This window comes from Loxodonta africana, chromosome 3 (assembly GCF_030014295.1).
Source record: "Loxodonta africana isolate mLoxAfr1 chromosome 3, mLoxAfr1.hap2, whole genome shotgun sequence".
In the NCBI taxonomy this organism is placed as follows: Eukaryota; Metazoa; Chordata; class Mammalia; order Proboscidea; family Elephantidae; genus Loxodonta; species Loxodonta africana.
Genome location: NC_087344.1, coordinates 201,602,855 through 201,626,809, shown reverse-complemented (window position 1 = coordinate 201,626,809; position 23,955 = coordinate 201,602,855).

The window sequence follows — 23,955 nt, the reverse complement described above, 5'->3', positions numbered from 1 at the left end:
AACAACAACCCACATCTAAGAAAGAACGTATCCAAAGGACACTTGAAAAGAACTCAAGAAGTTAAAGAATAAAATATGTTAATAGGCCTTCCAGAAATAGAGTACCATTAAGGAATTTTCTAATTTCTCGTTTTTTTCTTTTTTTCTTCTAGGTAAGACTTTGGTAAACTACAGCCCATGGGTCAAATCTGATTGCTTCCTATTTTGTCAAATAAAGTTTTATTACAGTGGTTTCAACGGGAACCATCATGTTCCCCAGAGCAATGTCTGGAGACATTTTTGGTTGTCACAAATGGAGATAGAGTGGTTCTACCAGCACTTAGTAGGCAGAAGCAAGGGATGCTGCTAATCATTCCTCAATGTACACAGCAGTGCATCATGACAATAAATTAACAGACCAAAATGTGAACAGTATGGAGATTGAGAATGCTGATTTCATTGGAACCCAGCCACACTCATTTGTTTCTGTACTGTCTCTGGCTACTTTTGTGCTGCAGCACCAGAGTTGAGTAGTTGCAACAGAAATCATATGGTCCTCAAAGTCTAAAATATTAACACCCGTTCCTCACTTGTCAACACGGTTAGGTTCCAAAGACCAGGTCATTATGTCAAAATTGGTATTAGGCAAAAATGGAGGGTGTCCACATCAGATCATAAAATGGAGGATTACTACTTCACTACATAGCTGCAAAATTATATCATCCCACCACTTGTCTGTCAGTTTCTTGTACTCTGGTGGCTTTCATGTTGCTGTGATGCTGGGAGCTATGCCACTGGTATTTAAAATGCCAGGTGGGTCACCAATGGTGGACAGGTTTCAGCAGAGCTTTCAGACTAAGACATACTGGGAAGAAGGACCTGGGGATCTACTTCTGAAAAACTTAGCCAGTGAAAAACTTATGAATAGCAGTGGAACATTGTCTGATATAGTGCCAGAATATGAGCCCCTCAGGTTGGAAAGCACTCAAAATATGACTAGAGAAGAGCTGCCCCCTCAAATTAGAGTCACTCTTAATGACAAAGATGGAGTAAAGCTTTCAGGACCTTTGTTTGCTGATGTGGCATGACTTAAAACGAGAAGAAACAACTGTAAACGTCCATTAATAATTGCAATGTGGAATGTACAAACTATGAATCTAGGAAAATTGGAAGTTGTAAAAAATGAATGGAACGCATGAAGACTGATATCCTAGGCATTAGCAAGCTGAAATGAATTGGTATGGACATTTTGAATCAGACAATCATGTGGTCTACTATGCCAAGAATGACAAAGTGAAGAGGAATGGCATCACATTCATTGTAAAAAAGAACATTTCAAGATCTACCTTGAAGTACTATGCTGTCAGTGACAGGATAATAATACATACTCCTACAGGGAAGACCAGTCAATACACCTATTATTCAAATTTATGCAATAACAACAAATGCCAAAGATGAAGAAATTGAAGATTTTTTATCAACGCCTGCAGTTGATTAAACATGCAATCAAGATGCATTGATAATTACTGGTGATTGGAATGCAAAAGTTGGAAACAAAGAAGAAGGATCAGTAGTTGGAAAATATGGCCCTGGTGATAGAAATGATGGAGGAGACCGTATGATATAATTTTGTAAGACCAATGACATATTCATAGGAAATGCCTTCTTTCAACAACTAAAATGGCAACTATACACTTAGACCTCACTGGATGGAATATGCAGGAATCAAATTGACTACATCTGTGGAAAGAGATGATAGGCTCAATATCATCATTCAGGACAAGTCCAGGGACTGACTGCAGAACAGACCATCAATTGCTCATATGCAAGTTCAAGTTGAAGCTGAAGAAAATTAAACAAATCCATGAAAGCCAAAGTACAACCTTGAGTATATCACACACGCCTGAATTAAGAAACTATTTCAAGCATAGATTTGATGCATTGAACACTAATGACTGAAAACCAGATGAGTTGTGGGATGACGTCAAGGACATCATACATGAAGAAAGCAAAAGGTCATTAAAAAGACAGGAAAGAAAGAAATGTCCAAAATGAATGGCAGAAAAAACTCTGAAACTTGCTGTTTGAACATAGCATAGCTAAAGTGAAAAGAAGAAATGAAGAAGCAAAAGAGCTGAACTGAAGATTTCAAAGGGTGAATCAAGAAGACAAAGTAAAGTATTATAATGAAATATGCAAAGATCTGGAGTTAGAAAACCAAAAGGAAAGAACACGCTCGGCATTTCTCAAGCTGAAAGAACTGAAGAAACATTTCAAGCCTCTAGTTGCAATTTTGAAAGATTCTATACGGAAAATATTGAAAAATGCAGGAAACATCAAAAGAAGATGGAAGGAATACACAAAGTCCCTGTACCAAAAAGAATTGTTCAAAATTCAGCCATTTCAGGAGGTAGCACAGGAGGTACCGTTTGATCAAGAACTGATGGTGTTAAAGAAAGTAGTCCAAGCTGCATTGAAGGCATGGGCGATAAACAAGGCCGTAAGAATTGATGGAATGTCAACTGAGACATTTCAAAAATGAATGCAACGCTGGAAGCGCTCATTCGTCTATGCCAAGAAATTTGGAAGAGAGCTACCTGGCCAACTGACTGGAAGAGATGCACATTTGTGCCCATTCCAAAGACAAGTGATCCAACGGAATGCAGAAAGTATCAACCAATATCATTTATATCACAAGTAACATTTTGCTGAAGGTCTTTCAAAAGTGGTTGCATCAGTGCATTGACAGGGAACTGCCAAAAATTCAAGCTGGATTCAGAAGGGGATGTATAATGAGTGATATAATTACTGATGTCAAATACATCTTGGCTGAAAGCAGAGGATACCAGAAAGATGTTTACCTGTGTTTTATTGACTATGTAGAAGCATTCAACTGTGTGGATCATGACAAATTATGGAAAACTTTGCAAATAATGGGGATTCCAGACATTCATTTGTGTTCTTGGGGAATCTGTACACAGACGAAGAGGCAGTCATTGAACAGAAAGAGATATGCATGGTTTAAAATCAGGAAAGGTGTATGCCAGAGTAGTATCCCTTCACCATACTTATTCAATCTATGCTGAGCAAATAATTTGAGAAGCTGGACTATATAACAAGGAACGAAGCAGCAGGATTGGATGAAGACTCGTTAACAACCCGTGGTATTAGATGACACAACCTTGCTTGCTGAAAGTGAAGAGGAGTTAAAGCACTTATTAATGAAGATCGAAGACCACAGCCTTCCGTATGGATTACACCTCAACATAAAGAAAACAAAAACCCTTACAGTTGGACCAATAAGGAACATCCTGATAAATGGAGAAAATACTGAAGTTGTCAAGGATTTCATTTTACTTAGACCCACAACAATTCCCATGGAAGCAGCAGTCAAGAAATCAAATGATATATTGGATGGGGCAAATTGGCAGCAAAAGACCTCTCTAGAGTGTTGAAAAGCAATGATGTCACTTTGAGGACCAAGGAGCCCCTGATCCAAGCCATGGTATTTTCAATTTTCAATTGTCTCATATGCATGTAAAAGTTGGAAAATGAATAAGGAAGATGGAAGAAAATTGATGCCTTTGAATTATGGTATTGGTGAAGAATATCAAATATGCCATGGACTGCCAGAAGAAGAAACAAATCTATCTTGGAAGAAGTACAGCCTTAGAAGCCAGAATAGCTAGACTTTGTCTCACATACTTCGGACATGTCATCAGGAGGGTCCAGTCCCTAGAGAAGGACATCATGCTTGGTAAAGTAGAAACCCAAAAGCAAACCCACTGCTGTCGAGTTGATGTGGACCCATAGTAGAGGGTCAAGGAAAAAGAGGAAGACCCTCAGCAAGTTGAATTTACACGGTGGCTGCAACCATGGGCTCAAGAATAGTAACAATTGTGAGGATGGCGCAGGACCTGGCAGTGTTTCCATCTGTTGTACATAGGGTCTTTATGAGTTGGAACCAACTCAACAGCACCGAACATCAACAAATTACATCATTATGTAACTGCCAAACCACTAAGAACCGTGGCTCAGCCTAGCTGACACATAACCTTAGTCATCACAGCCAGGGTTACTGTTGCCTTGCACCTCGGTGTTTGTTACTACCAGGTCTATGAATCCAATTCACTCCAGTTCAAACCCCTGCTGAGAATTTGCATTTCTAACAAGTTCCCTGCTGAGAATTTGCCTTTTCACCCCCAGATATGCTGAATCAGAATCTACAGTTTAACAAAATACCCAGGTGATTTTTATGTATAACTTCCTGGGAACTTGTTAGAAATGCAAATTCTCAGCAGGTAGCTTGTTGGAAATGTAAATTCTCCTCAGAAGTTCAAATGGAAACAGACTGGGTTCGAACCTCTGGCTACTGCCGGATATATGCTCTTGTCTCAGTTATCTGGTGTTGCTATCACAGAAATACCACAAGTGGATGGCTTTAACAAACAAATTTATTCTCTCGCAGTCTTGGAAGCTAGAAGTCCGAATTCATGGAGCCAGCTCCAGGAGAAGACTTTTTCTCTCTGTTGGTTCTGGGGGAAGGTCCTTGTCATTGATCTTACCCTGGTCTAGGAGCTTCTCAGCACAGAGACCCCAGGTCCAAAGGACATACTCTGCTTCTGGCGCTTCTTGCTTGCCGGTAATGAGGTCCCTTTTCCCTGCTTCATCTCTTGTAAGATAAAAGGTGATGTATGCCATATCCCAGGGAAACTCCCCTTTCGTTGAATCAGGGCTGTGACCTGAGTAAGAGTGTTGCATCCCACCCTAATCCTCTTTAACATAACTTCATTTTACCTAATTAACCACAGGCAGAGATTAGGATTTACAACCAAACAAACAAAAAAACCCAAACCCACTGCCGTCGAGTTGATTCCGACTCATAGCGACCCTATAGGACAGAGTAGAACTGCCTCATAGAGTTTCCAAGGAGTGCCTGGAGGATTCGAACTGCCGATCCTTTGGTTAGCAGCTGCAGCACTTAACCACTATGCCACCAGGGTTTCCAGGATTTACAACACATAGGAAAATTACACCAGATCACAAAATGGTGGACAACCACATAATACTGGGAATCATAGCCTAACCAAGTTGACACTCATTTTGGGGGGGAACAGTTCAATCCATGATGTCATTAATATGTAAAAGGGTTGGATAGTAGATTTTTTACTATTATTGTAAACATGAAATGTCAGATAGCAAGGTATTCGATAAGCGAGGGCACAGTGGTTAAGTGTTTGGCTGCTAACCAATAGATCAGAGGTTTGAACCCACTGCCATTCTGCAGGAGAAAGATGTGACAGTTTGGGTCCATAAAGAGTTACAGCCTTGGAAACCCTATAGGACAATTCTACTCTGACCTATAGGGTCACTATTAGTCAAAATCGACTCGATAGCAAGAGGTTTGGTTTGGTTTGGGTTTTATGGCTACATTTTAGCTCTTTATCTTTCTGATCACCACTCCATTTTCTCTATTTATTGCAGTCCTGCTTACTCACCAGGCACCGATGCTGTCCAAACATGGATACATTATCTGCCCTTTGGGGGGTTGTAGCCCTGTGGGGGTGACAGACGTTAATGAAACCATTACCCTAATGAATGTATAATGGCAAACTGCTGTAAAAGCATGAAGGATAGAGACAGGTTCTATGACAATTGACTAGAGCTCAGGAAAGGAACCCGGAGAAGTGATTTTTGAACAGAGTCCTAAATGACAATGAGTAGGAGTTATCTAGACCAAGATTGGGTATGGTGCTCATGGGACAGGTGCAGGGTGGTGGCAGTGGTGAGTTAGACAATAGTGGAAGAGAGATTAGAACATGGGTGAAAAAAAAAAAGAAAAAAAGACCAGTATGGTTGAGGCTGAGGAGTCTGGGGACAGGTGGTAGAAGACGAAGCTGGGGCGGGAAGCCACAGGAGACCAAGAAAACCATGTGGACCATGTTATGTGGTTGGCCTTTCTCCCAAGAGCATAAGAGTAAAGAGAAGTCATTGAAGGGTGTGGGGAGGGGGACTTGATAAGATTTGCGTTTCAACATCATAAATTGTTAGAACATTAAAATTGAAAAACTAAGTTGAATTCAGTTAAAAAGTCAATTATTTTGAAAACAACTAGCTGCATTTATAAACTTAAAAGGTTTTAGTTAAACAGTTGTGCTCCCCATCCCACTCCCATAGTCAGTGAAAGGATTGAATTCAAATGTGATCATTTTCCTTTTTTACAGAATAGGTGTGTGTGTGTGTGTGTGTGTGTAGACTCAGTTGGAACTTATCCTACAGTGATTTCTAAGGTCATACTTCTTTTGAAAATCAGTTGAATATTTATGTGTGATTTTTTTTGGTTGTTGTAGTCGTTGTTATTAAAATTTCCAATTATCACTGTGCTTTCTAAATTTTCTAAGACTTTTAGAATATACTCTCACTGGAGGGTCAGTAGAATCAATAGTCCATTGTGTAAATTCTCTATGATGTACACTATCTAGTTTACTGTGCAAAAATGTGTTTTTAATCAAGTTTTCATTTCCATTTTGTCTCATCTACATAACTGATCATATCTAAAAAACACTATCTAGTTTACTGTGCAAAAATGTGTTTTTAATCAAGTTTTCATTTCCATTTGTCTCATCTACATAACTGATCATATCTAGCCTACTAAATTTCATTATTGTCAATAACTTGCATATTACTTATTAATAGTGCCTTTGGGAATTTAGGCTGCAAACTATGTGGCTAAAATTACATTGTGTGGGTTAAGGAATGGGCGAAGGTTTAGAGAGGAAAATAAGATGCAATTTTTGTTATTTTTCCTTTGAATTGTTGATCATTGTTCTTTGTCAAACAAGTATTTCTATTTTAGAGCAGGAGTGGCAAACTACTGCCTATGAACCAAATCCTGCCAGCTGCCTGTTTTTGTAAATAAAGTTTTATTGGAACACAGCCACAATCATTTGTTTATGTGTTGTCTATGGCTGTGTTCATGCTAAATGACAAAGTTGAGTACTAGTTGTCACAGAGACCATATGACTTCAAGCCTAAAATATTTGCTACCTGGACCTTACAGAATAAGTTTGCTGACTCCTGTTCTAGACAAAGTAGATAAAAACGCAAACCCATTGCTAAAGAGTCGATTCTGACTCATAGAGACCCTATAGGACAAAGTAGAACTGCCCCATAGGATTTCCAAGGAGCACCTGGTGTATTTTAATGCCGACTTTTTTGGTTAGCAGCCATAGCTCTTAACCACTACGCCACCAGGGTTTCCAGGTATTATATATTCCTTTTATGTAATAAAATTTAGTGGTAATTACATAGTCTTGTCTTTTTATTGCTGCCCTAAAATCCTTGCCTTTTCTCACCAGTTGAGCAAGACCGTATTAAGGAGTGATAATAGTTTTCAGCACTTACAACATAAACAATTCACTTATCATTTTATATATGTTCTTTTACATAATCTTCATCACAGCCTTGTGAATTCGACATTATCATCCTCATTTTGCAAATGAGTAAATTTAGATTGTTGTCATTAGTTGCCTCACAATAAATACTCCAGTGAGAGTATTTTCTAAAAGTCTTAGAAAACTTAGAAGGCAGAGTGATAATGGAAATTTTAATAACAACAACAAAAATCACACATAAATTTTCAACTGATCTTCAAAAGAAGTATGACCTTAGAAATCACTGTAGGGTAAGTTCCAACTGAGTCTACACACACAATTCAGACTCATGGTGACCCCACATGTTACAAAGCAGAACTGCCCTATTAGGTTTTCTTGGCTGTAATCTTCCCTGGTACTGCTGGGTGGGTTTGAACCACCAATCTTTAGGTTAGCAGTTGAATGCAAACTGGTTGTGCCACCTAGGTACCTTGTAAATTTAGATTGTTGTATGCCATCGAGTCAATTCTGACTCATCATGACCCTATATGACAGAGTAGAACTGCCCAGTAGGGTTCCCAGGCTGAAATCCAAGCTGAAAAATACAGCCAGGTCTTTTCTCCCATGGAGCAGCTGGTGGGTTCGAACCTTGACCCTAGCAGCCAAGCACTGCCAAACACTTTAACCATTGCACCACAAGGGCTCCTTACCCGTACGCATTGCCGTTGAGTTGATTCTGACTCAAAGCGACCCTATAGGTTAGAGTAGAACTGCCCTGTAGGGTTTCCAAGGCTGAAACCTTTATGGAAACAGACCGCCACATCTTTTTCCTGGAGGAGCAGCTAGTGGGTTCAAACCACCACCATTCAGTTAGCAGCCAAACACTTTAACTACTGCACTGCCAGGGCGCCTTAGGGTTCCTCAGAGAAGTTAAATGACTTGTCCAAATCCATAGAACTTGCCAGTGACAGAAATGGGAATTCGATTCAATTTCTCCCTCTTTCCTGGGCAGGGCTCCTAACCACACTACACTATTGGAATGAAAGTCCTGCATATTTTTCTATCAGAACCAACAAAAAACAGGAAAACAGCTGCTGGGTCCAAAAGTTGTATCAAGCTCCCTGTAATGGGCCAAAGGTTGTCAGTTCCTGGGACAAGTTATTCCAAGTGCACAGATTGAGTCTCCTTCCAGGAAACTGAGCAGATTCTGTACTTGAAATGGGTGCTCTAAGACCTACCGAAGAGCGTCGATGGGCTTTATGTCATCAGAGGCACTTCTTGGGATTCATTTTCTGAGAGACTTCGGTTTCACCTTGAAACATACAAGATAAGCAACTCTGAAAATACAAACACCCTCTTGGCCACCATGGAGTTCTGATATATGCCATATTCAACCCTCTCCTTGACCTAGGACCAGAACACCTGATGGAATTATAGAATTACTAAAGACACACTCCTTCCCAGCCCCAACTGTCATCATCTGAATATTTGCATTTCACAAGCAATATGAACTGCCTGATGAGAAAGCTGCTGCTGACATCACAGAGCTGCCGCCACCACTACCCCGGCCCTGAGATGCTGGCACTTCTTAAATGACATATTATGGCGTCGCCTCCAGCAAATTGAAACCCTTTATCTTTTAGTCAAGCCTACTTGACTGCCATTGAACTCACCAGATGAACCTTTCAAAACCCAAGTCCGCTTGTTCCCAGGTGTACAAACTGATTTGTGAAAACAAACCCACATCCGCTCATAGTTGTTTGAGTTCAACAGGTTATTTTCAAAAGAGCCAGGTATTTGATGTAATTCAAGTTTCTTCTTTTCCCTTGAAGCAATCTGTTTGAAAAAATAATTTTTTAATGACTCTTCAAAATGGAATAGAATAATACTGCACTCTGGGGCTTTTCCTTTCTCCAAGATAAATCAAGTATTATTTTAAATCTCTTGTGAACACGACTATACTCCATTAACCTCCCTGGTCTACAGACAGGTCACTAGGGTTGAGTAAGTTAAAAAATAGAATTTTTAAAGTCCCCAACTATAAAATGAATTACCCAACAGATGCAGCAGGCTCTGAAGGAGTCATTAAGAGCTATTTAGCTAAATAATATCTGTGCTAACAAGTCCCACAAAACAGATTTCCATGACAATGTGCATTCTACAATGGCCCTAAACACACATCACACCATAAGGGTTCCATCGGCTAATTAATATAGGGTGAAAGCTTTAAAATAATGAAGTGAATGGAATAAGATTCTCTTAACTGGTCTCCCTACTTAAATAGCACAAAGAAGAGCTATTTGCCTAGCTCCAGAAAATAAACCTATTGCTGTGTGTCAGACTCACAGTCTGAATCGACTCACAGAGAGCCTACAAGTCAGAGTAGAACAGCCCCATAGGGTTTCCAAGGCTTGTGATCTTTACAGAAGCTGGCTGCCACATCTTTCTCCTACTCGCATAACTCAGAGAGTATGAAATCACCATTTGCCTTTGTTTTGGCCTCTGAGGACCAGAAACCCTCCCTCCGTAGTTTTCTCTCTCTTGCCACCCTTCCAGCAACTCTCCCAGCAGATAAGCTTATAGAGCAGTTCTTTGATGCTACCGTCACAGTATGGGTGGTAAGTGTCTTCCACTTAGAAAAGTCTGTCATAATCTTCTGTGGCTATATCATTCGTTCATCCCTTCAATGACATTTATTAAGCCCCCTGTGTACCAGGTACTCAACACTTGTTGGTAACAGGCATCACTGCCTTCACTCTTTCACTGGGTCTGCCTTAGTCATGCTGGACAACTTCACCCACTGGTGCAGCTCAGCTTGGGGAAGTTCTTGAAACTCGAGTAAATAAATCTCAGGAGACTCCTAGCTTTGGGCCAACCCATGAGCAGCCCCAAAATGGCCTTCTGCAGTTGAAGCTAGGCAGTGCAAAACTTCCTAGCTCTCAAAAAGTCAAAATCAGAAAGTTGCACAAAAAATAGATTTCATGAACATACATATGAGCAAGGAGTCTGGCTTGATCATCCCTCCAAACCAGAGCTGTCCTGGCAAGGAGTCTGGCTTGATCACTGTGATGGTTAAGACTGTGTGTCTACTTGCCTGAGACGTGATTCTCAGTGTTTTGGCAGTTGTATAATGTTGTGATCACTTCCCTGTTGAAATTTGATATGTGATCACCCCCATGACGGAATCTGCTGAGTGGTACTAGCGGGGGTGGGGCCTGTGGCGGCGCACCACCCCCTCAGCCTTCATGTCTCTGCCCTCCACCACCTGCTTCCTTCCTGCTCTCCTTGCCAAGGCTTTTGGCTTGTTCTGAATCCTGCAGCTGCCTCTTGTTCATCTGACCTCTGGTTTTGGGGACTTGAGCTAGCAGCTTACCTGCTGATCTTGGGATTCATCAATCTTCACAGCCTGTGAACAGGAGTCCTGCTCTCCTACCTGCCGATCTTGGGTTCACCAGCCTCTGCATCTGCATGAATCAGTAGAAGCCTTGTGGTCTTGCCTGCTGATCTTGGGATTCATCAACCTTCGCAGCCCGTGAGCAAGAGCCCTGCTCTCCAACCGTCCTATCTTGGGCTCACCGGCCCCTGTGACTACATGAATCAGGAGAAAACTCTATCTTGATCCCTGGACTTGGGACATTCCAGCCTCTACAATTGTGTGAGCTGTTTCCTTGATATAAATCTCTCTCTCTATATATTTATACAATTTGCTGGTTTTGCTTCTGTAGAGAACCCAGCCTTAAGACATTTGGTACTGAGAGAGTGGGGTGCTGCTCTAACAGATACCTAAAATGTGGAAACAAATTTATAACTGAATGGATAGAAGTGAGGAGATCTGTTAACACTGGAGAAGGCGCAGATGGTGAGAAGCAGCAGCAGAGGACCAGCAGTAGCAGCAAACTGGCAGCAGCAGAACCAGAAGAACAGTGCCAGACAATGCTGAAGCTGACCCACGGAGCAAGAGAGCTGGGTGCCTGTGTGCAGGAGGCTTTCTAGCAGAGTAGGGTGCCTTTGGGCACTTACTGGTGGAGCTAGGTTTACCAACCCATGGAGCAAGACAGCTAACTGCCTATGTGCAGGAGGCTTCCTTGTGGAGTGGGGTGCCTCTAGGCATTTATTGGTGGAGCTACTGTACTTTGGAACACTTGCCCCAGTAGGCAGATGCCAATGTGAGGTCTGAGGGCCTAGAGGACAAAGAACACAGGAAGCAGAGCTGCCTCAGTCTCAAAAGGTATGGCCATGACCTCTGGGGTTTCACAGATTGGAGTTACAGCCTCTGGTGTTTCTAAGGGTGGAGTCGCCACTCAGATGGACTTGGAGAATGGTGCACCTAAAGCCCAGGCAGCAGAGTTGCCGTCCCAGTGGGCCTGGAGGACAGAGCTGAAGCCCAGGGCTGAGGAGACTACACTCAGAATTCTGAGAGTGTGGCCAATACCTGGAGTCTGGAGGGCAGGGCTGTTGTGTAAATTGTCTCAGAGAACAGACGATTATTTCAAGACTTGAGGGCTAATGTAATATGTTCTGCTGACTTACTTGGTGCCCGTTATGCCTTCTTTCCTTCCAGTTTCTCCTATTTGTAATGGAAATATCTAGCTTGTACCTGTTCTGCCATTGTACTTTGGAAGCAGATAACTTGTATTCTAGATTTCACAGATGAAGAGGGATTTTAGACTTAGAGTTGATTTAAGACTTTTGCTATGATATGATGGGGTAAATGTGTCTTATACGTAGCAAGGACATGAATTTTGGAGGCCAAAGAGTAGAATATCATGGATTGAATTGTGCCCCCCTAAAATGTGTGTCAGCTTGGTTAGGCCATGGTATGTATCTACTTGGTTAGGCCATGATTCCCAGTATCGTGTGGTTGTCCTCCATTTTGTGATTTCCCTATGTGTTATAAATCATAATCTCTGCCTGTGGTTAAAGACGATTAGGGTGGAATGTAACACCCTTGCTCAGGTCACTTCCCTGATTCAATGTAAAGGGAGTTTCCCTGGGATGTGGCCTGCACCACCTTTTATCTTACAAGAGATAAAAGAAAAGGGAAGCAAGCAGAGAGTGGGGGACCTCATACCACCAAGAAAGAAGCACCAGGAACAGAGCTCATCCTTTGGACCCAGGGTTCCGGTGCAGAAAAGCTCCTAGTCCAGGGAAGATTGATGACAAGGACCTTTCTCCAGAGCTGACACAGAGAGAAAGTCTTCCCCCAGACCTGATGCCCTGAATTTGGACTTCTAGTTTACTAGAAAAAGAAAACTAGACTGTGACAAAATAAATTTCGCTTTGTTAAAGCCATCCACTTGTGTTATTTCTGTTATAGTGGCACTAGATGACCAAGGCAATCATTAAAATGTTGTCATTCAAGTTCATGTTACAATTAATTTTCTCCTCTTCTTATACCAGGCCCCTCCCACTCCTAACATAGCAAATGTGAGGTTGCATGCCTCTTTCCTCTGGCTTATCAGTTGGAGAATGGATGTTGGAAGGGTATGGCATTACTGAAAGTTTGGTCTTTAAGTATAAATGGAGCTTTCAACTTCTCTAGGAATGTATGTGGTCCTTAATTGGTCCTAATCTAGTAAAAGAAATAGCCAATAAACATTTTCAATGCAGTATTAGATCAGCAATGTTGTTGTTAAATGCTGTTGATTAGATTTTCACTCATAGTGACTGTGTGATAGAGTAGAACTGTCCCATAGGATTTTCTAAGCAGTAATCTTTATGGGAACAGATCACCAGGCCTTTCTTCTGTAGAACCTCTGGGTGAATTTGAACCACGAACCTTTTGGCTAGCAGCCGTGCTTCACCAGAGCTCTTAGATCAACAGTAGAGCTATTGATAAGCCTACTAGTTGCATAAAGAATTGCGTGTCCATCCTTGCCTTGGCTGGAGGATTGGGAATGGCTTCTCAGTGGCAGGGGTGGAGCGCTAAGCCCTGAGAACCCATTCAACCTGTAGGACAAGGAGTGGAGGGGAATGAGCACTTCAGGCAGAGCACAGCATATGGCAAAGCTCCTAGTGAACCAGGATGGAAAACTCAGGATTGCATTGGTAGTTTGGGCATCTAGTAAAAGACAGGAAACTGCCAGAAATGGAGTTCCACATACATGTTGTACGGACCATATGGCAAAGAGCAAAACATATGTTTTATATTAAGCATGCTAAACTCTTTGAGAACAACACTGTCTCTTATTCATCATTGTATTACCCATACAGCCAAACATGGTGCCTTGCTTTTTATTGGTATTTACCATTCTGTGTCCTACAGAATAGCCCAGTACGGGCATAACCAGACTAAATCCCATCCATTTCAAGTGCCCACATTGTGAGTTACCCAGCTGCCTCTGCCTTCTTTCAATTTCAGATGGTAACTATTGGATAAAATAGGTACACACACACACACAAGTACGCATATTCCAAAGGTCAACATTAATCTCCAGGAACCTAAAATTTACACCAGTGGTTTTCAAACGATACATATAGTAGAAGCACTTGAGGAACTTGTTAAAATTTAAATCTGTGGGCATTTGGTCCTGGAAACCTGGTCAGGATCTAGGAATCTGAATCATACCAAACATTCCTGGTGATTTCAATGTAATCTCAGAATCAGCCTTTGAAAAATGTTGCTGTACCCGCTTGAGCCATTCTCCCAACTGCCACGATAATTGGCAATACCACCTCTCCCACAGCAGAGAGGACTACACATTATTATGCAAGACAGTGTTTTTTGTTCCTTTTCTCATCTCCAGCCCGCAACCTCTTCTCCAGTTACCAAGGCCTGCAGAACACTAGCCTTAAGCGGTAGCTTCCCTAAACCATACAACCACATCAGAATCTTTGAAATTACCACCTGTGAACACTCGATCACTTGTGTGTGCCAAGGCCTTTTCCTCTTGAGCCTCTTTCTGAGGATGGAGATGAAGTGTGTGCGTGCGTGTGTGTGTTTATAAGGGGCACCTGCTCTAAGGTACAGGATCAATTCACTCTCATGTAGAGACATAGATGGTTTGCAGAGACTCACTGGATGGGGTTGTTGAAAAGCCTGTAGAGTTAGCTTTGAGAAAGATCCCACCAGGATCAGGCACACAGCTGCCTAGGGTGGTGGTCCTTCCCAAGGACAGGGCATTGCAAACAACTGGTGACATTCAGTGAGTCTATACATAGGCTGGAGTCCCTAGGTGGTAAAAATGCTTAAAGTGCTCGCCTCCTAACTGAAAGGTTGGAGGTTCGAGACCACCCAGAGGCACTTCAGAAGAAAGGCCTGGTGATCTAATTCTAAAAAACAATCCATTGAAACCCTATGGAGTACAGTTTTACTCTAACACATATGGGGTTGCCATGAGTAAAAATTGGCTCCACAGCAACTGGCTTTTTTTTTTTTTAATTTTTATTGTGCCTTAAGTGAAAGTTTACAAGTCAAGTCAGCCTCCCACACAAAAACTTACATACATCTTGCTACATACTCCCAATTGCTCTCCGCCTAATGAGACAGCCCGCTCCCTCCACTCTCTCTTTTCGTGTCCATTTCACCAGCTTCTAACTCCCTCTACCCTCTCATCTCCCCTCCAGGGAGATGCCAGCATAGTCTCAAGCGACCACTTGATCCAAGAAGCTCACTCCTCACCAGCATCCCTCTCCAACCCATTGTCCAGTCCAATCCTTGTCTGAAGAGTTGACTTTGGGAATGGTTCCTGTCCTGGGTGAACAGGAGGTCTGGAGGCCATGACCAACGGGTCCTTCTCGTCTCAGTCAGACCATTAAGTCTGGTCTTTTTACGAGAATTTGGGGTCTGCATCCCACTGCTCTCCTGCTCCCTCCTGCTCTCTATTGTGTTCCCTGTCAGGTTGTAGTTGGGCACTATCTAGCTCTTCTGATCTCAGACTGATGTGGTCTCTGGTTTATGAGGCCCTTTCTGTCTCCTGAGATCATAATTACCTTGTGTCCTTGGTGTTCTTCATTCTCCTTTGATCCAGGCGGGTTGAGAGCAACTGATGCATCTTAGATGGCCACTTCCTAACGTTTAAGACCCCAGACGCCTCTCTCCAAGGCGGGATGCAGAAAGTTTTCTTAATAGATTTTATTATGCTAATTGACTTAGATGTCCCCTGAAACCATGGTCCCCAAACCCTTGCCCCTGCTACGCTGGCCTTCGAAGCATTCAGTTTACTACGGAAACACCTTTGCTTTTCGTTTAGTCCAGTTGTGCTGACCCTGCCTGTACTGTGTGTTGTCTTTCTCATCACCTAAAGTAGTTCTTATGTACTATCTAATTACTGGATACCCATCTCCCACCTTCTCTCCCTCCCCCCTCGTAACCATCAAAGAATATTTTCTTCTCTTTTTAAACTATTTCTTGAGTTCTTATAATAGTGGTCTTATACAATATTTGTCCTTTTGCAACTGACTAATTTCACTCCGCATAATGCCTTCCAGATTCATTCATGTTATGAAATGTTTCACAGATTGATCACTGTTCTTTATGGCTGTGTAGTATTCCATTGTGTGAATATATCATAATTTATCTATCCATTCATCCGTTGACGGACACCTTGGTTGCTTCCATCTTTTTGCTATTGTAAACAGTGCTGCAATGAACATGGGTGTGCATATATTTGTTTGTGTAAAGACTCTTATTTCTCTAGGATATATTCCAAGGAGTGGAATTGCTGGATCATATGGTAATTGTATTTCTAGCTTTTGAAAGAAGTGCCAAGTTGATTTCTAAAGTAGTTGTACCATTTTACTTTCCCACAAGGAGTGTAGGAGTGTTCCAATCCCTCCACAGCCTCTCCAACATTTATTGTTTTGTGTTTTTTGGATTAATGTCAGCCTTGTTGGAGTGGGGTGAAATCTCATTGTAGTTTTGATTTCTCTAATGGCTAATGATCGTGAGCATTTCCTCATGTATTTGTTAGCTGCCTGAATGTCTACTTTAGTGAAGTGGCTGTTCATATCTTTTGCCCATTTTTTTATTGAGTTATTTGTCTTTTTGCAGTTGAGTTTTTGCAGTATCATGTAGGTTTTAGAGATCAGGCGCTGATCAGAAATGTCATAGCTAAAAACTTTTTCCCAGTCTGTAGGTAATCTTTTTACTCTTTTGGTGAAGTCTTTGGATGAGCTTAGGTGTTTGATTTTTAGGAGCTCCCAGTTATCTAGTTTTTCTTCTGCATTCTTAATAATGTTTTGTATCCTGTTTATGCCATGTATGAGGGCTACTAACGTTGTCCCTATTTTTTCTTCCATGACTTTTATCATTTTAGATTTTATATTTAGGTCTTTGATCCATTTAGAGCTCATTTTTGTGCATGGCGTGAGGTATGGGTCTTGTTTCATTTTTTTGCAGATGAATTTCTAGTTATGCCAGCAACATTTATTAAAAAGACTGTCTTTTCCCCATTTAACTGTTTTGGGACCTTTGTCAAATAACAACTGCTCATATGTGGATGGATTTATGTCTGGATTCTCAATTCTGTTCCATTGATCTATGTATCTGTTGTTGTACCAGGCTGCTTTGACTACTGTAGTGGTATAATAGGTTCTAAAATCAGGTAGAGTAAGGCCTCCCACTTTGTTCTTCTTTTTCAGTAATGCTTTACTTATCTGGGGCCTCTTTCCCTTCCATATGAAGTTGGTGATTTGTTTCTCCATCTCATTAAAGAATGTCATTGGAAATTGAATCGGAATTGCATTAAATGTATGGATCGCTTTTGGTAGACTAGACATTTTTACAGTGTTAAGCCTTCCTATCCATGAGCAAGGTATGTTTTTCCACTTATGTAGAAGTCTCTTCTGGTTTCTTGCAGAAGTGTTTTGTAGTTTTCTTTGTATAAGTCTTTTATGTCTCTGGTAAGATTTATTCCTAAGTATTTTATCTTCTTGGGGGCTACTGTAAATGGTATTGATTTGGTGATTTCCTCTTTGATGTTCTTTTTTGTTTGTGTAGAGGAATCCAACTGATTTTTGTGTGTTTATCTTGTATCCCAATACTCTGCTGAACTCTTCTGTTAGTTTCAGTAGTTTTCTTGAGGATTCCTTAAGGTTTTTTGTGTATAAGGTCATGTCGTCTGCAAATAGAGATACTGTTACTTCTTCCTTGCCAATCTGGATGCCCTTTATTTCTTTGTCTCTCCTAATTTTTCTGGCTACGACTTCCAGCACAGTGTTGAATAAGAGCAGTGATAAAGGGCATCCTTGTCTGGTTCCCGATCTCAGGGGGAATGCTTTCAGACTCTCTCCATTTAGGATGATGTTGGCTGTTGGCTTTATATAAATGCCTTTTATTATGTTGAGGAATTTTCCTTCTATTCTTATTTTGCTGAGAGTTTTTATTATGAATGGGTGTTGAACTTTGTCAAATGACTTTTCTGCATCAATTGATAAAATCATGTGATTCTTGTCTTTTTTTTATTTATGTGATGGATTACATTAATTGTGTTTCTTATGTTGAACCATCCCTGCATATCTGGTATGAATCCCAGTTGGTCATGGTGAATTTTTTTTTATATGTTGTTGAATTCTATTGGCTAGAATTTTTGTTGAGGGTTTTTGCATCTAAGTTCATGAGGTCTGTAATTTTCTTTCTTTGTGGTATCTTTAGCTGGTTTTCGTGTCAGGGATGTGCTGGCTTCATAGAATGAGTTTGGGAGTATTCATAGAATGAGTTTGGGAGTATTCCGTCCTTTTCTATACTCTGAAATACCTTTAGTAGTAGTGGTGTTAACTCTTCCCTGAAAGTTTGCTAGAACTCGCAGTGAAGCCTTCCGGGCCAGGGTTTTTTGTTGTTGTTGTTGTTGAGAGTTTTTTTTAATTACCTTTTCAATGTCTTCTTTTGTTATGGGTCTATTTAGTTGTTCTACCTCTGTTTGTGTTAATTTAGGTAGGTAGTGTGTTTCTAGGAATTCATCCATTTCTTTTAGGTTTTCACATTTGTTAGAGCACAGTTTTTCATAGTAATCTGATATGATTCTTTTAGTTTCAGCTGGGTCTGTTGCAATATCGCCCATCTCATTTCTTGTTTGGGTTATTTGCTTCCTCTCCTGTGTTTCTTTTGCAGTTTGGTCAATGGTTTATCAATTTTGTCGATTTTTTCACAAAACCAGCTTTTGGTCTTGTTAATTCTTTCAATTGTTTTTCTGTTTTCTATTTCATTTAGTTCTACTTTAATTTTTATTATTTGTTTTCTTCTGGTGCCTGACGGTTTCTTTTGTCGCTCTCTTATTTGTTCGGGTTGTAGGGATAAGTCTTTGATTTTGGCCCTTTCTTCTTTTTGTATGTGTGCATTTATTGATACATATTGACCTCTGAGCGCTGCTTTCGCTGTATCCCAAAGGTTCTGATAGGAAGTGTTTTCATTCTCATTGGATTCTATGAATTTCTTTATTCCATCCTTAATGTTTTCTATAATCCAGTCTTTTTTGAGCAGGGTTTTGTTCAGTTTCCAAGTGTTTGATTTCTTTTTCCTGCTTTTCCGGTTATTGATTTCTACTTTTATGGCCTTATGATCAGAGAAGATGCTTTGTAATATTTCAATGCGTTGGATTCTGCAAAGGTTTGTTTTATGACCTAATATGTGGTCTATTCTAGAGACTGTCCCATGTGCACTGGAAAAGAAAGTATACTTGGTTGCTGTTTGGTGGAGTGTTCTGTATATGTCTATGAGGTCAAGTTTGTTGATTGTGGCATTTAGATCTTCCATGTCTTTATTCAGCTTCTTTCTGGATGTCTTGTCCTTCAGCAAAAGTGGTGTGTTGAAGTCTCCTACTATTATTGTGGAGCTGTCTATCTCACTTTTCAATGCTGATAGAGTTTGTCTTATGTATCTTGCAGCCCTGTCATTGGGTGCATAAATATTTTATATGGTTATGCCTCTTGGTATATTGTCCCTTTAATCATTATATAGTGTCCTTCCTTATCTTTTATGATGCATTTAACTTTAAATTCTATTTTGTCAGAAATTAATATTGCCACTCCTGCTCTTTTTTGATTGTTGTTTGCTTGATATATTTTTTTCCATCCTTTGAGTTTGAGTTTTAGTTTGTTTGTGCCTCTAAGGTGTGTCTCTTGTAGGCAGCACATAGACGAATTGTGTTTTTTAATCCATTCTGCCACTCTCTGTCTCTTTATTGGTGCATTTAGTCCATTTACATTCAGGTTAATTATGGATAAGTTTATATGAATTTAGTGCTATCATTTTGATATCTTTTTTTTGTGTGTCGTTGACAGTTTCATTTTCCCACTTAATTTTATGTCCCGAGTAGATTATCTTTACATATCCTCCTTTCCTCATATTCGTTGTTGTTGATTTTGTTTCTTCTGAGTCTCTATTTTTTTCTTGACTTTTATTTTGATGAGTAGAATAGTTTGTCTCCTTTGTGGTTACCTCATTATTTACCCCCATTTTTCTAAATTTAAACCTAACTTTTATTGCTTTGTATCACCGTTATCTTTCTCTCCATATGGAAGGTCTATGATTACATTTCTTAGTCACTCTTTACTGTTTTAATGTTGTCTTCTTTTGTGTAATGACATCGCTGTTACCCTGTATTGAGCTTTTTTTTTTTTTTTTTAATTGCTTGGTTTTTATGATTTCCCTGTCTGGGTTGACTTCTGATTGCTCTGCCCAGTGTTCTAGTCTTAGGCTGATACCTGATATTATTGATTTTCTAACCAAAGAACTCCCTTTAGTATTCCTTGCAGTTTTGATTTGGTTTTTATGAATTCCCTAAACTTCTGTTTATCTGGAAATGCCTTAATTTCACCTTCATACTTAAGAGACAGATTTGTTGGATATAAAATTCTTGGCTGGCAATTTTTTTCCTTCAATTTTTTAAATAAGTCATCCCATTGCTTCTTACCTGCATGGTTTCTGCCAAGCAGCCCAAGCTTATTCTTATTGGCTCTCCTTTGTAGGTGACTTTTTGTTTATCCCTTGCTGCTCTTAAAATTCTCTCTAATCTTTGGTTTTGGCAAGTTTGATTATAATATGTCTTGGTGACATTCTTTTAAGATCTACCTTGTGTGGAGTTCGATAAGCATCTTGGATAGATATCTTCTCATCTTTCATGATATCAGGGAAGTTTTCTGCTGACAAATCTTCAACAATTCTCTCTGTATTTTCTGTTAATCCTCCCTGTTATGGTACTCCAATCACTCATAGGTTATTTTTCTTGATAGAGTTCCACATGATTCTTAAAGTTTCTTCATTTTTTTTAAATTCTTTTATCTGATTTTTCTTCAAATATATTAGTGCCAAGTGACTTATCTTCAAGTTCAGAAATTCTGGCTTCTACTTGCTCAATTCTGCTCTTCTGGCTTTCTTCTGAGTTGTCTACTTCTGTAATTTTATTGTTAATCTTCTGAATTTCTGTTTGCTGTCTGCCTATGGATTTTTCCAGCTTATTAAATTTTTCATTATATTCTTGAATAATCTTTCTCATTTCTTCAATTGCTTTATCTGTGTGTTCCTTGGCTTGTTAGCGTATTGCCTCATTTCCTTCTTGATGTCTTGAAGGGTTCTGTATAGTAAACTTTTGTATTCTGCCTCTGGTAATTCCAGGAATGCACTAGAAAGTCCCTTGATTCTTTGTTTTGAGAGCTTGTTGAAGTGATCATGGTCTGTTTCTTTATGTGACTTGATATTGACTGTTGTCTCTGAGCCATCTATAATTTATTGTATTTGTTTATGTTTGCTTACTGTGTCGTAGCTTCTTGTTTTGTTTGGTTTTGATATGCCCAGATGGGTTGCTTGAGTGAGCTAGCTTGATTATTTTCGCCTTTGGAGCTCTGACACCCTGTCCCCAGATGGCTAGAGCTCTTATCAGGTATATCAGTCTAGGATCCCATTCACTTTTCTTGTATGAATTCAGCTCAGGTGTCCAGGTAGCTGATCATCAAGTGTGTGGTACAGGCTCTGTCCTACAGGTGTAAGGCCAGGGGTGATTGGTGTAGGTACTGGTATCTGGTCACAGCAGAGGATCATGCTCTGAACAAGGCAGGGGTTTAAGAACTGACCCTCAAGTGTCTCTGAGGAAAGCATGTCCCTGTTCCCTAGAGTGTGCAGGTGGGTGGGTTCTGCAGACAGACCATGGGCACCCAATGTTTTTGTTGTAAGGACTGGGAGGTACCAGTTAACCTTGGACCCCTGTTGCTGGTGGCTAGGTGACCTGAGTGGAGCTACCAGTCTTTAGGCCCTGATGTGGGTAGGTGAGGACCCTGTTTAATAGGCAAAGCAATATCAAACATCAAACACCCACCACTCCACCACACAGCTGAAACGGTTGGAGTCTACCAACAAGGGCCTATTATCCGGAAATAGGTGCACACAGGTCCTCGCAGAGGGCAAAGGTGTTCAAAGTCCACAGACCATTTATGCCTGGACAGGAGCTGTTTCTGTCCTGAACTCCCCTGGTTAGTGGAACTGGCAAATTGTCTTTTCCCCCAAATGCAAATTTTTTCCTTCTCCAAGATGAGAAGGATGGCTCTAGGCACTCAACAGGGCCTATCTCAGGCCCAGGGAATTTAGCAGCTGAAGCTGGGGTGGGGGTGGGAGGGCGCATTAAAATATATGCAAGTACTTAGCTTTTGCTAAGAGCGCTGCTCTTCTCTGGTTCCGGAGGTGTGAGTAGGCTGTGTGACTGGCTGCTTCTCCCTGAGGAAGCTGTGGCCAAACGCTAGTTCCAGCCCACTGCCACGGCTCTGGGAATGGTGCCTGAGGGCTCCCCACAATTCAGGTCTGGTAACCCTTCTCTGCTTTTGAACTGTCCCTTCCTCTCCCCACCCCTCTGTTCATTTTCTAAGCTTGCCTTTGATGCTCAGGCCTCCTAAAAAAAAAAAAAAGGCCTCCTAGCTTACCATAAATATACTCATTTCACTTGTTTTTTCGGGTCTTTGTTTTAAAGAGGGCTTGCCGGAAGCATCTGTCTATTCCACCATCTTGGCTCCATCCTGCAACTGGTTTTTTATACATCTGCCCAGGGGTAGATTAACCAGTAAGTATGGAAACCCTGGTGGCATAGTGGTTAAATGCTACAGCTGCTAACCGAGAGTTCAGCAGTTTGAATTCGCCAGGCGCTCCTTGGAAACTCTATGGGGCAGTTCTGCTCTGTTTTATAGGGTCACTATAAGTTGGGATTGACTGGACAGCAGTGGGTTTGTGTTGGTTTTTGGAAGGTATGCATAGACTTACAGTAGGCAAAGTACACATGGGCTTACTTGTGCTTGCTTACTAATCTGTAGTGCAGGATTTCCCCTGTTTTTCACCACATCAGGTGACAGGGTGTGTACCTTGCTCATTGGGAAATCCTCCCCTGCATATGCCCTTTTCAGAAGGAGTGTAAATCTGAGAAAAAAGGAAGCCCAGGCCTGAGGAGAGACACAAAATCATGGTTGCCCTTCTGCTGGGCACCTGGCCAGTCCTCTGTTTTCTGGCTGATAGGCAGCAGCTGCTCAGCTTGGGTTAATTTACACTTGAAAACAATAAAACCCAGTCTTCTACCAATGGCTCTAATCCTCAAGCCAACAGACCGGTAGGTATCTAAAATTGTTTCTTTTCTCTGTCTCTCTTTTATTTTTGGTGAAAATATGCACAGCAGAACCTACACCCTTTCAACAATTTCTACATGTAAAATTCAGTGACATTAGTTACATTCTTCATGTTGGTACATTCTTCTATTCTTGCTATCTCTTCCCAAATTATTTTATCACCATTAACTTACATTCACTGTTCCCTAAACTTCTCATCTATGCTTTAGTGTTACTGCTGTCAATCTCATAGACACAATTCTTTAAGAGCACAATGCTTATGGCAAACATAGTTTACTAACTGAGTGAGCTAAGCTGTTGTTTGTTTTTAAGATTACTTCAGAGGATAGTTTAAATAATGAATAATAAAGATTATCTCAGGGTAATAGATTTGGGCATTCCTTCAGTCTCAATGGGTCCAGGAAGTCTGGATTCCATAAGAATCTGATATCCTGTTCCATATTTTCCCCCCTTTTGATCAGGATCCATGAATTAAATCCTTGATCAAAACAGTCAGAAATGGCATCTGGGAACCACCCAGCTCTGGTCTCATGACGAAGGGAAGCAATAGTTCATGATGGCAATTAGATCTTCAGTTCAATTCCTCCTCCAATTCCTGAGCCTCCTTCTTCCTCTGCTGTGATGGGGAATAGGTTTCTGTTTTCTTTTTTTCTTCACATTTCACCTGACAGATTTATATTTTTGCCAGAAATACCTATCTCCTTATTCTTCCTTTCCCTGGCATTCAATTTTATTTCTTGGTCTCCAACTCAGTAGGGCTCTACACTAGGGTACTGCCCCATACCCTGTGCTTAGGTGGCACAATGGTTAAGTACTTGACTACTAACTAAAAGGTCTATGGTTCAAACCCACCAGTTGCTCCACAGAAGAAAGATATGGCAGTCTGCTTTCATAAAGATTACAGCCTTGGAAACCCTATGGAGCAGTTCTACTCCAGCCTATAGGGTGGCTATGAATTGGAGTTGACTCAACCACAATGGTTTCTTTCTTTTTTTTTTTTTTTTAACCTGGGGATAGGCTACCACTTTGCCAACACTTTAACAATGCTTTATAGTCACATGGTTGC